Genomic DNA, 12812 nt, shown 5'->3' on the forward strand with positions numbered 1-12812 from the left:
AAAAAACCTTCATTTTTTTACCTTTTTATTAACAAATTTTTGGAACCTTCATACGCATTAGGTATGTGTAGAGCAATGGTATCCCGACCCAGGCTTCATGGAGAGTAAGCCTACGTATAGTAGATGACTTTTACTCTCCAGAAGCCTCCAGGCTACCTCCGTCTCAGTGGCCGCGGCCAGGACAGTGCCAAATTATAAAACCGTCCCAGGCCATTCCGGACTGAGGCAGCCATGAGGATTTGTTTTCCTTCCGCTTCAGGGGATACCATTTTCATTCCGCCCCATAGATTATGACGTCATCTTCCGAGCATTTTAAGAGGTGTTAAGATTTTGCTCTTGCGGCTTTGATTCTTGGGTTCCCGAAGTTTTCATGCATAAAGCTTAAGCTTAACATAAACAAATTCGAATGGGTAGCAAGCTAGCTGTCTACAGCTACATGCAGTGCAAGGGGTAGTGCAGTGGCGCTTGCCTGCGCCTGGGTACATATCATATAGATCGAGCGCTGCTAGCGGGGATGAACCATTCCGAGAAAAATCTTATTTTGTTATTCTCCCATATTGCAATATTCCTATGAGAAACTAAATGATGTACCACCCTATCATGTGAACATAAAATTGGGTATAAAAGAAATCTAACTCTTCAATTTCTTTAAACATATTTCTTTAAAAATTATCAGTGTGGATCTAACCCCTTTTGCAAGCAAACTGAAATGTATCCAATTCCTTTTGAATAAAAAAGTGATTTTTCTTTGCCACTTTAATTCACGTTTCAATTTGAATTTCAAATTTTGTTTGGTATCATCAGAGCGACTAAAAAATATAGGTTTTGAGACAAATAATGATAAAATTTATGAAAAATTGATCTAACCCCTTTTGACAAATGAGCTCTTCAGAAGAGCGGTTGCAAAAGGGGTTAGATCCAGTTCAAGAAAATCCTTTTATTAATTCTCCCATATATTGCAATATTCTTATGCGAAACTAAATTTTCATGATACCCTACCATGTGAACATAAAATTGGTATAAAAGAAATGTACAGGTCTGTCTTCATATTTTTAATAAATATTCTTTTCCAAAAAGTTTCTTTGTGGATCTAACCCCTTTTGCAACCAAACTTAAATGGATCTAACCCCTTTTGGAAAAAAAATTGATTTTCTTTGCCATTTTTGTTCATGTTTCAATGTGAATTTAAAATTTTCTTTGGTATCATCAGAGCTACCAAAAGTCTATACATTGAGAAAAAAAAACAAATTTGATGAAAAATGGATCTAACCCCTTTTGCAACTGAGCTCTTTATCAACATTAACTAAAAATCTAGATCCAGAGCCCCATGATTTGTCATATTTATTAGTTCCAAGGTATCATATTTACATAAAAATTTTGTTCCAGGGACCCTCTATTTCCAACATTTTAAGTAGTTAGAGACCCCCACTTTCATAACGAGCAGTTCCGGGGCCCCCTAATTTTGACTTGCCAGGGGCACATACCACATTGGGTCGAGTTCCCCCCCCCCCCCGGGCCCAAGCTAAGGCAGATTGTGTTTGGAAATTCATTGACATTAGTTATTTGCTTAATGCGGCGGTTACGTGACTTGTCAATTGGGGGGTAGTAGAGTAATGTACTCTTTTTTCGACATGTGCGGGCAATTCGTGAGATGACAATTTTCATCATTGAACCTGGTCGTCAGTTACACGACACAACTTATTAAGTCAGCACATTCAATCACCACATTATACTTCAAACACATTGTTGTAAGTTGTATGACATAAGCATAGACAGCTGAAATCTGCCGGTATGGAAAAGTTTTCAAACAATTTGTTGACTTTATAAATATTTCTTTTTATTTTGATTTATTAAATATGGTCATGGAGAGGAGGTGCAGTGTAGTCCAGTGCCAACCGATGGAACGAGTGCAGGTTTTTGGTCTAATAATCCCTTACCAATAGCAAAGTCTTGATTTCAATTCCAAAATCCTCTTTGAAAAGTAACATGAAGTACTGTATGTCTGGGAGAAGAGATTGAAGGAAATGAAATTGGTATCGACAGGCGTAGTGGAGCAGTGCAATTATTGGCCCTTGTTATTTTGTGTTTACCTCAAGAATGCTCTTAAGTGAGGCCTGGAAAACCCATTTTCCCGCTGAAAATGTGTGCAACAAGTGTGTAACAATTGTCTAGTACCAGTGGGTAGCAGCCAAGTGGTTAATGTCCTGGTATTTGATGAACAAAAATAAAAGTAGATATTGAAAGTGGTTACATTTTATGATTTTAATCCTTTTTTTTTTCTGTGATAAGGGTTCATTTATACAAAATCTTACTAATTGATCATAAAGTTGATTGAATGTTGATGGCTGATGAAATCAATTTGGAAAAAAGAAAACGGCCTAGGAGCAGTTACTTACTGTAGCTTTATAGAACAGGGTTCTGCACAGGCTGACCTTGATCTCTTGATGATCGATGTTTAGTCATGCCCACACTTAACCCAGTGGTCATCCTGTTGGAAGTGCATTTAATTAAAGATGAGGTTAATGGTCATGAAAAGAATTCCAGTGAAAGGAGTTACTAGTAGCAAGGAACACTACATGTACATGATGGAGGATATATGGAGGTTGATGCCTCATTCGTAATCGGGAGCTAAAGTACACAAAAGCCTAGGGATTGATCATACATGTACATGTAATTTAGTGGTATGATTTACATTGTACATGCAATGATCAATGCTATCAATTGTAAAATTCAGCACTACAACTAATCACTAAGCTTTGTGTTATGAGACCCTAGTATGGTGGTATCTGTAAATTATGTGTATTCATGGCTTCTATAGGATAGGTGAACTCAATTTTCACTTTAACACTCTTTTAAAACCTTTATAGAATCATGATTTTCATTACGATGTTCAAACCTTTGCTGCTTTTTTAAATTAAAGTGCATTTTTGGAAATAAAAATGAAGCACTAAATAAAAAACAAAACACTTATTGGCATCTGACTTCTAGGTTGCAATCTGGCAAACATGTATGTGGTCGCATTTCATAAGTTGGGTATGCAAAAAGGGTGGCGTATGAACAATTTTCCACACGGTGCCATGGATAAATTGTTGCTACATCACAGCATCTTGACCAAATTTACTGAGTAATATCTCATTTTGAAGCTAGAACTATAGGCTAAATGTATTACTATGAATCAGATCAATACAATATCAGGAACAAAAACTATAGCACATTAAGTTTGAAGTAACGGGTGGCGGAGCCAGTGGATGCGGTAAATGATAAAATATTAATTAAACCTAATTAACCACTTACTACATGTATAATATGTAATATGACTGTTATCCTCATATTTCTGGGCGTTTTAAAGCAGGGAACAACTAAATGTCATAAAAATTTGACAATTTTGAAAATATGCAGCAATGGAATACATGTGTATGTCAGCTCTGATCTGCAACTTTATCAATTAGTAAACCGGAGAGATCTGGTTAATTATCTAGTTTGTAATCTTAATTTTTAGTATAAATGTTGTGTATCATTGCAACAAACATTTCTACCCATGATGTTGTCATTTTGCCAAGCATACAAATACAGTGACAGGTATTTTGGGGGCAAAAATGTGAAATTAAATACTGTTAATTAATTAGTATAATTAATATGCATAAAATAATAGATAATTATTCGATTTTTGGTACAGATTTAATCATTGATGTTTCAAGATTATAACTGCAAAATACTAGGGTGATCCAATGTTGCATTAACTTTTGACACCATTTTATGTGCAGCAGGTCCAATTTGAGAAAAACACATTTCAAAATTCACATTTACATTGACGTCTATGTAATAATTAGCTGTTAATTAGTCGTTTTAAGGAAAAATAAAGGTATTCGAGACTTAAAACTTTTTCATTATTTAGAGAATGGTAATAGCTCTATAACATATCAAAAAATAAAATTTTTGACCATTTTTACCCTGTTCGCGAAATTGGACCACCTTATGACATGCGACCACGTAAAACTTGTGTGATGTTCCATACACTGATAGACTTTGCAAATGACTGGTGTTCTTTTGCTATGAGATTCTTCTAATATAGGTTCTATCTAGGTTTAACCTTTATATCAAAATTTGATAGACATTAACATTTGATTTATCATAATTGCATTAGGCTTGTTAATAACAATGATTTTAACATACAATCATGATAAGATCATTTTTCAAATTTAGATGATGAGAATGGAAATGGTGAAAGCTTGATTGATTCAGTGTCCACTGTCCAATTATATGTTCCAGTCATTTAGAGTCTTGCGCAACTTAATTATGAAAAGTAGAAGCAAAGAATAGCTTTATAAAAACAGCCCTATATGAAAAGGGAAGGACGTGCAGTCCAGGAAGAAGCCTTTTGTTTTGGCTTAATTTGGTGTTAATTTGCTTTATCCATAGAAGCAGTTTTAGGGTTAAATTCAAGTTTGATATTTATGTTACTTGTTTTTGCTACGATTGATGTAATTATCTCTTGATTTTTGTCTAAAATGAAATAGTCCCAAGTTCAGAAGAGCTCCTTTTCCTTTCTACCCCTCTGTAATGCAAACTCATCATAACAAGTCTTTTGTTAAACTAATCTTGCAAATTTATTGTTATATGTTGTCAAATCAAATACACAGGAAATGAAACTTCCATTGAGATCTCCTTGGTTTATAAAAATAAATCCAATTCGTTAGTAGTAATTATTTTAGAGCAGTCCTTATGTCGATGCATCATACATGTATTTCTGACACGTACATCACTTTCATAGTTTAATTAATCTTTTGACAGAACTGTCTAATTATAGCTCACTTCAAGTGGGTCAGTTTTGTTTTTATATGTTGTGATATTTTGTCTATCTACAGTATAAGTGTTTATTTTTTTTTATTGTAACTACTTGTCATCTACATGTACAAGGGAAGGATCATAGCAATCTTAATAAACTTGCAAATTGCAGTTTTTATATTTTCATGTAAGTGAAACTGTTTTTATCTCTGATTTTGATGAATTTTCAGGGTTATACTTATGGCACACCATTGCAAAAATTACTATTTATGTTCAAGAAGAAAAATATATGCAACAAAATATGAAATGATATTTTCAAGAAGAAAAATATATGCAACAAATATGATGTATTCAAGATTTATGGGCATTTTCACGGTAACTGATGTTACACGGAACAATTTAACACACCTTTCATTGTGTGTATCTAAAACAACAAATGATGGAAGTTTGCTTTTGATAGAGTTAATAAAGTGAAACTTGCTGTATACTCTTGATACTAAGTTTTTCAATGTAACTACATTTGTTACGCATCAGCAAGCAAAAATGTGTCGGTAACTGAAGGGTGTTCAATAAAATCTAAATATCTCATGTCCTAGAGTAGATAGAGTAATAATTTGAATATGTAAATATACCTTCGTTACTAGGTTAAAAAGTGTCAAAATATTGAATAATTTGTTTTTATCTTTTGGGAGATATGATAAATTCTCTACGACCATGCTGGTAACTGAGGTTATGGTAACTGACGTTACACTTAATTTGCCATAGAGATAACACATGGAAGTCAAATGTGTGGAATCATTGCATTGTATCTTATGTGCAGGGCTTCACATGAAAGTGAGCTTGATGTGGAAGTATACCTAAGTTTCTAGGAATATTTCAATGAAATTTTTTTTATTAGGTGATCTGTCGATCGACAGATCAACTCTTAATTTCGTAAGAATTTTCTTTTTTATTTATTTATTTGTATTTTTCCGCCCTTTTCTTGTGACCATAAAATCTCCAAATCTACATTATCAATTTTCTTCAAAATATCATCAGGTATGGGGACTTATCATGTCATCTGTTTAAAACAAGTTCAAGGTCAAAAGGTCATCGTGACATCATCTAGACGCCATTTTGTAAAATCACATTATCAATCAACTTCATTATCAATTATTAAAAATTAACAATATTTACATCACATTAAAGGAAACCAAAACCCAAGGAGAGAAGCAATCTTATTGCAAAGAGTAAAATGAGAGGAACAAATAAAAAAAAGATTCATCAAAATCGGTTATGAAATAAGCAAGTTACAGACATTTAAAAAGTCTTGTTTTACTTTCTATGGGGATCCTCAAATTGGCAAACGTGCTTCAAAATGGCTGATTTTGTGGACAACTCTCCATTTGTTTTGTACACAAATTTTCAGATTTTCCCCTTTATTTTACATATTTCAAATTATCTCCTCCTGACCTTGACATATGTGGTGTGAATTATATTTTCCCATGACATATGTCGTGCTCAGAAGGAGGCAAGATGCAATTTGAAAGATAATGAGGAAAATCTGAAAAATTGTGTACGAAACAAATGGAGAGTTGTCCACAAAATCAGCCATTTTGAAGCACGTTTGCCAATTTGAAGATCCCCATAGAAAGTACAACAAGAGTTTTCAAACTACCATAACTTGCTTATTTCATAACCGATTTTGATGAAACTTGTTTTAAATTGTTCCTCTCGTTTTACTCTTTGCTATAAGATTGCTTCTCTTCGTGGGTTTTGGTTCCCTTTAACTTCAGGTCAAAGGTCAACTGTCCATGTCATCAAAGGTCATGTAAAGGTCACGACGCGCACGTACGCGCACGTAAAAATTTTAAAATGCTCAAAATCACTTTGACCAAAGTAGAGTATGAATCAGGTCATTTTAAGCATTTCAAAAATTTGCGCGTGCACACGGTTACGCGTGTAATGGCACTATACAACATTCATTGTAGCTCTTCAGGAAGTCCGTTGACCCCCATTTTTTTTCATATTCGAATAGAGTATGGATGGGAAATATGATTTCATGCCACATTTGACCCTTAATTTCATCATGACGTCATCAAAATGGCGTCGGAACTCAAAATTTCCATATTGCTACTTATGACGTCATCATAGTTATGCAAATTTGACTCTTAACTCTGTAAATATTGGTCAATTTCTGCTCAGTTTTTTATATGTTGTAGCTGAGGACATACTCTTTTTAATGTGTCAGCAATATCATCCTGAAAAATGGCAAGTTATAGAGGCATGTCATTTTCGCTCATTTTGTGTGCAATCTCTATGGGAAATGACTTTTTCTCAAAACTGGATTCTACATTCCTCTATTTCGCGAGCCATAGCTCCACTTTTTTTTGTCGGTTTTCTCTGAGCTTTTAGTATGTTGTAGCTGAGATTCAAAGCTATCGCCAGTATGGTCTCCATTTTCCGATCAGATGCCGGGATCATGCCCGTATTTCTCTTGCAAAATTGGATTTGAGATCTTCTTAATTTGCTTATGTGTAAAGTCTATGGGAAATAGTGTAGCTCAATTGGTAAGGCATCAGACTTGCGTCTAAAGGGTCCACGGTTCGAGCCCAGGGGTGAACATGATAATTTTTTTTCCTTTTTTTTTTTTTTTTCAACATTTCGCATAGGTCCTATATGACCATTGCAAGGTATATAAGTTAAAATATTGCACAATAATAGAGATTAAAATTCCTTTTAATAGGCCTATAACATGTACCATGTGTATCGCCCACCTATTTCACATAACTTCTCAATTTCCCTCTTTTCAAGAGTATTCAACATGTTCTTTTCGTAATAAAAGTTCAGTTTTCATCATGATGATCATATTGATCTCAATAAACATGGTGATTGTATTCGTGATCATGAGAATCTCAGACAGATCACCTAATTCGTCCTCATGACAACTTAAAATTCTAGTTTTTCTTAATTCCCTTCTTTGATTTGAACATTTTATTATTACTTGTCGGTAACTGACATTACACATTAACATTTACCAGTACTATATGATTTTCACAGACCTGTATTAAAATCATAAAAGTTTCATAATACTTCACATTTTAAATTATCAAACAATAAGAAAACCAAAAAAATATATATATATATATATTTGGTCTGATATATTATATAACCAAGGTACTTGGTAAATACATGTACATATGCAAAACAATTTCATAGTAATTTCTTTTGCATGATGGGAATGCAACTTCCTTCATAATTCTATAAAGTATTCCTTGTGAGCTATACCTTTTAAAAGTAAATAGCAAGCTCCTTCTGGTGTGATTTAACTACAAGTGAAAGACTTAAATAACAAGTATGTACAATATTTCTTCACCATAAAATTTACCACATTTGCATTTCACTAATGGTAACCAACGTTTTATCATGGTTACACCTATTTAATGGTACCCTATGGCTTGATTGTTAATTGATTATCTTAAATTTTGGTGTAGAAGGAGGGGGGTTACCTAAGGAGGAAATCTACCAAGTTTCATATAATATATCCTCTTTTCTTGGATAAGTTTGTTTAGGTGCGTAATATTTTAACATGGCATGTACTAAACATGTAAAAATGTCCCCCAAAATACCATAAACCAGTTTTTCAGGGGATTTTCTACATAAATTTACTAGTTAGGCAGAATTGCATACTAGGGCAACTTTGTCACCAGGTGGGTGTTCCATGAAGCTGTACATTTATGAATGAATTTGTGTACATCTATGTGGAGCGTTGTGGCCCAGTGGATTAGTCTCTGGACTTTGAAACAGGGTCGTGGCGTAATTTCCTTCGGCAAGAAATTTATCCACATTGTGCTGCACTCAACCCAGGTGAGGTGAATGGGTACCTGGCAGGAATTTATTCCTTGAAATGCATGGGTGCTGCAATCTATAATAATTATGGCTGCCAAGCTACAGCTGGGGTAATAATATCCAAGTCCTATGGAAGCGCATAGAGACATTATTCATAATTGTGATATGCGCAATACAAGAATTGTGTATTTATTATTATTATGTCTTGTGTCTCTTTCTTGTGCTAAATGGTATCCCTATGTATGTGAGTTGTGTGTGAAAGTCATGCGAAACTTAACGAACAGCTTTATGAAAAACCTACCAGGTGGGTGTTTCATAAAGCGATTCGGAAGTTAAGAGCGACGTTAAAAACGACTGGTGATCCTTGTGGTAAATAGTATACCAAAATGTTTATTGGCAATGGTTTAGCGCGTAAGAAAGGGTCACTAGTCGTTCTTAAAGTCGCTCTTAACTTACGAACAGCTTTATGAAACAGCCCCCAGATATGATTTGGAGATGACACTTGGATATACATGTACTCATGAATGCAAACAGTGTATTGAAACATATTGACTGTTGGATGGAGAAACTAAACTGAAAGCTCATGGTAGAGAGTGTAGAGAGGTTACGTAAACAAATGCACCCCTAGATGCAATCACAATAGGATTGGAACCATTTCCTAGGGAAGGGTGTGCACTCAAATAACAACAGATAGATCTTGTTCACAACTGAGTTTGAACAATCTTATTAGCAAGTAGTATGCGTAGATACTTCTCACCATGAATTCATTGTCGTTTGTTTTTATTTAGGTAGTGCTGTAGATTTAGCACCATGTTTTTGTTTGAGGCAAGGATTCCAACCCCTGAAAAATATCCCCAACCTACACCCTTGTTATTGCCTTCTTAACCCCCCCCCCTGAAAATTAAATGATTTGATTTTGTATCACTTTATTTCAATATTCATAAAGGATCAGATGACATATAAAATAAAATAATAATAATTACATCTTGTAAAAAATGCATTTTCTGTGATATTTGTGAAAAAATAATGGGAACTTAAACATATTGAAACTTTAGCAAAATAATCCCTAGCTTGCACAGGAGAGCATCTAGCACCCCCCCTCCAAACCCTCCTCCCCCCCCCCCCCCCGAAAATCATGTAAAAATCCATATTCAACATATATTTGTAATTAATATAAAAATACATGAAGTGGGAACTGTTTTATGAAATATGTCAACTACTGAAAAATAAAGCTACGATTGTACCAGAGAGCATACATGTATATGTAGCAATTCAGAGCACTCTAGACCCCTGCCACAATGGTTGAATTCTGTGTTTAAAATAACAATTTGATGTTACTTGCAAACCCTCCATAATTCAACTTTCTTAAAGTTGGCATAAACTGGTGCTCAGGGTTTGTCAACTCGTGCGGAACTTGGCAGGTTGAGTGTTTGCTGGGTTAAAATATCTGAACCTAATATAACTAACATGGTAAATATACATAAGTGTTGTGATTTAATTTGTAAATGCCCTGTGAGCTATCTTTTCTATATTAAGAAGATTTTTTTTTGCATATAAGTTCTCATTACACAAAACTCAAATAAAAATGTTTTAATGACGTAGTGAGGTGGAAAGTTGTTTACTTGATTTATGCCTTAAGTTATTTACAGACAAATTGGATCAAAGGAAATGATTTAAAAGACATGGTTTTATTTCCCGGCAAATAGGCTCCTTTGTATATTGAATATGCATAATTCATAATGTTTATTCCTTTCTTAAGATAAATACCAGTTTTGTGGGAATGATCTCAAAATGAGTTCGAACAGATTCCAATTAAATTACCACCAAAGTGCTTGTATAAATAAAAAGTATGTGCCAAATAGCTCTGGAAAAAAATGCTTAATTGCTGAGAAATGAGCAAAATAAGCATGGAATTTGATTAAATGTCTGGTATTTTTCAAAGCGATATTAATACACTCTCCCACATATGCTTTTCTGAGTTAATGATCATTAGAATTATTTATATTGAGCTAAGATTTCATGACGTTACAAAGATAAGTTTACATTAATGTACCAGATCTAGATGTACATGTAATGTAATATTTTGACAATTAACCTTGAAATAAAAGACTTTCTCATGAAATAACTGATTGCTGCAACTACTGTCTTTTACCTTTAAGAATGTGTTTATTTATACAAGTTTGTTTGAACATAAATGCGACAGTCATTCTGGCACAAATATTTGCAGTAGTGAGAGGATGTGTGATTTTTAATAGAAAATTATTGAGTGGTGACATCTTCATGTATTCTTTATCTGGAAGAGGTGGATCTTATATAGGAAATTGTATTGGTGTCTTATAGCAGGCCTCGATTCAACTTACCGAGCTCATAAATATTGATTTAATTCCTGAGATTAAAAGGGGCTTGCGCTCTTGCCAGGGCAATCTCAGGGATACTTTTTAGTCCACTGTTCAAAAAGGAACCAGCTGGCTATAACTGCACATGCCCACACCAGGCCCATGTTTTCATGACATCATCTTCTGGAAGCGAGAGCTCACACAAGCTACATGTAAGCCATGCATATAGCGAACTATCAAGTGAAGCAACATGTAGGTTTGCGAGCAGCTTACTTGGCTATTTTGGCCAGAAACTTTTATTCAAAATTTATGACTTAGATGCATGGACCAGGTATGGACTACAGATGCTACTTTTCAGACTTTTAAACTGATTTTTGCCATTAGAAACATATTTCTTGTTTTCAAATGGCGCATGCTTGATGATATTCAGATGTATTTATAAATTTGAAAGGGGCATATCTCTTTCTGTCTTTTTTGCTCTTTCGTTCTCCCACTCCTTATTTTTCCTGTTGCTCCTACTCTTCGTCTTTCTTTTCCACTCTGCCTCTCATTTTCCTCTCTTTTATACATGTATTGATTCCCTCCTGTCTGTCTCTCTTTTACTCTCCCATTGTAAGGGCCTATAGAATGTTCACATGACTATGTACCTACGGTCAAAGTACAAGATTTAATTATAAATCTTAGGAAGAGGGGATTGATGGGAAAATATGGATGTGAAGTATTTGCTTTCTCATTTCAAGAGCATATTAACACAGTAAAATTCAACACTCGTTAAGTAATAAGTTTGTAGTGTTGCCCATTGAATAGTATGAAAATTTTCCTTTTCATTATTTAGAATTTGTTCAAATGTGCATTTTCACGAGCTAAAATTCCCCTTCCTGTTTTCAACATTTGGTCCATGCTGTACATGTAATAATCCACTCCAAGCAGCAAAAATAGGGAGTTTTATGAACAGTGAACGTGAACAGCGTAGCAGTCGTCTGATTATTCGAGTCAATGTCATCGTCTGCCCTTGTTCACTACAGATAAAAATATATTAGATTTCACCTGACTTGTACGTGTACGTACGTCCACATGAAACAGCGTTGTAACTAGCGGGTCATGACACGCTGCCCAACTCGGAAGATCTGGCTTACCATACGTGTCACGGCCCGGTCGGGTGATGCGAAGGTGCAACTCGTGCACACTTGCTTTGATTCCTTTTTACGTGACTTAGGAAAGAGAGAGCGATATATATTTTGAAGTTTAGAAAACAATTTCATATATGATAGACATAATGCATCGTACAACTTACATTAATTTTGTGAAAAGTCACTGCAAACAGCATTTTATAAAAAGGAACTGTTGCAACTGATCTTCATGCTGAGCTTGAGTGACTGTGATTTAGGAGAACTGCAGAATGGAGGTGGCGAGGTTCTCAATTCTGATAGTCGATGAGGGTGAGAACCTGACGCATATGGTAGGCCAAAAAATGACGTCATCTCGTACCAGTCATCTATGTCTATGTCTATGTATGTTTCTAAAAGTGCTCAATACTGTTGCAAGAACCCTCTTGATAAATCAGTCTTAAATGGAGCAGTTGTCATGGTAATTCCATACATCTACATCAGGTTAGCATGTGATGAAAAGCTATGTGGGAAGCTCAGTTTTGTGCTTACTCAACAAGTGATCATTTGAACTTGCTAGGAACTTGTTTGTAAGCAGTTCAGACTTTAGTGCTACCACTTTAATTTTCTGGTTTGCGCAGGGTCAGACAATTAATATATCTACATGTACAGTGCTATGGAAATGTCTATTATTATGATTTGCATGTACATGTATACTGGAAATAGCAGTTCTCACTTGATGAACAGCACACAAATG

This window comes from Lytechinus pictus, chromosome 7, assembly GCF_037042905.1.
Source record: "Lytechinus pictus isolate F3 Inbred chromosome 7, Lp3.0, whole genome shotgun sequence".
NCBI classification, from domain to species: Eukaryota; Metazoa; Echinodermata; class Echinoidea; order Temnopleuroida; family Toxopneustidae; genus Lytechinus; species Lytechinus pictus.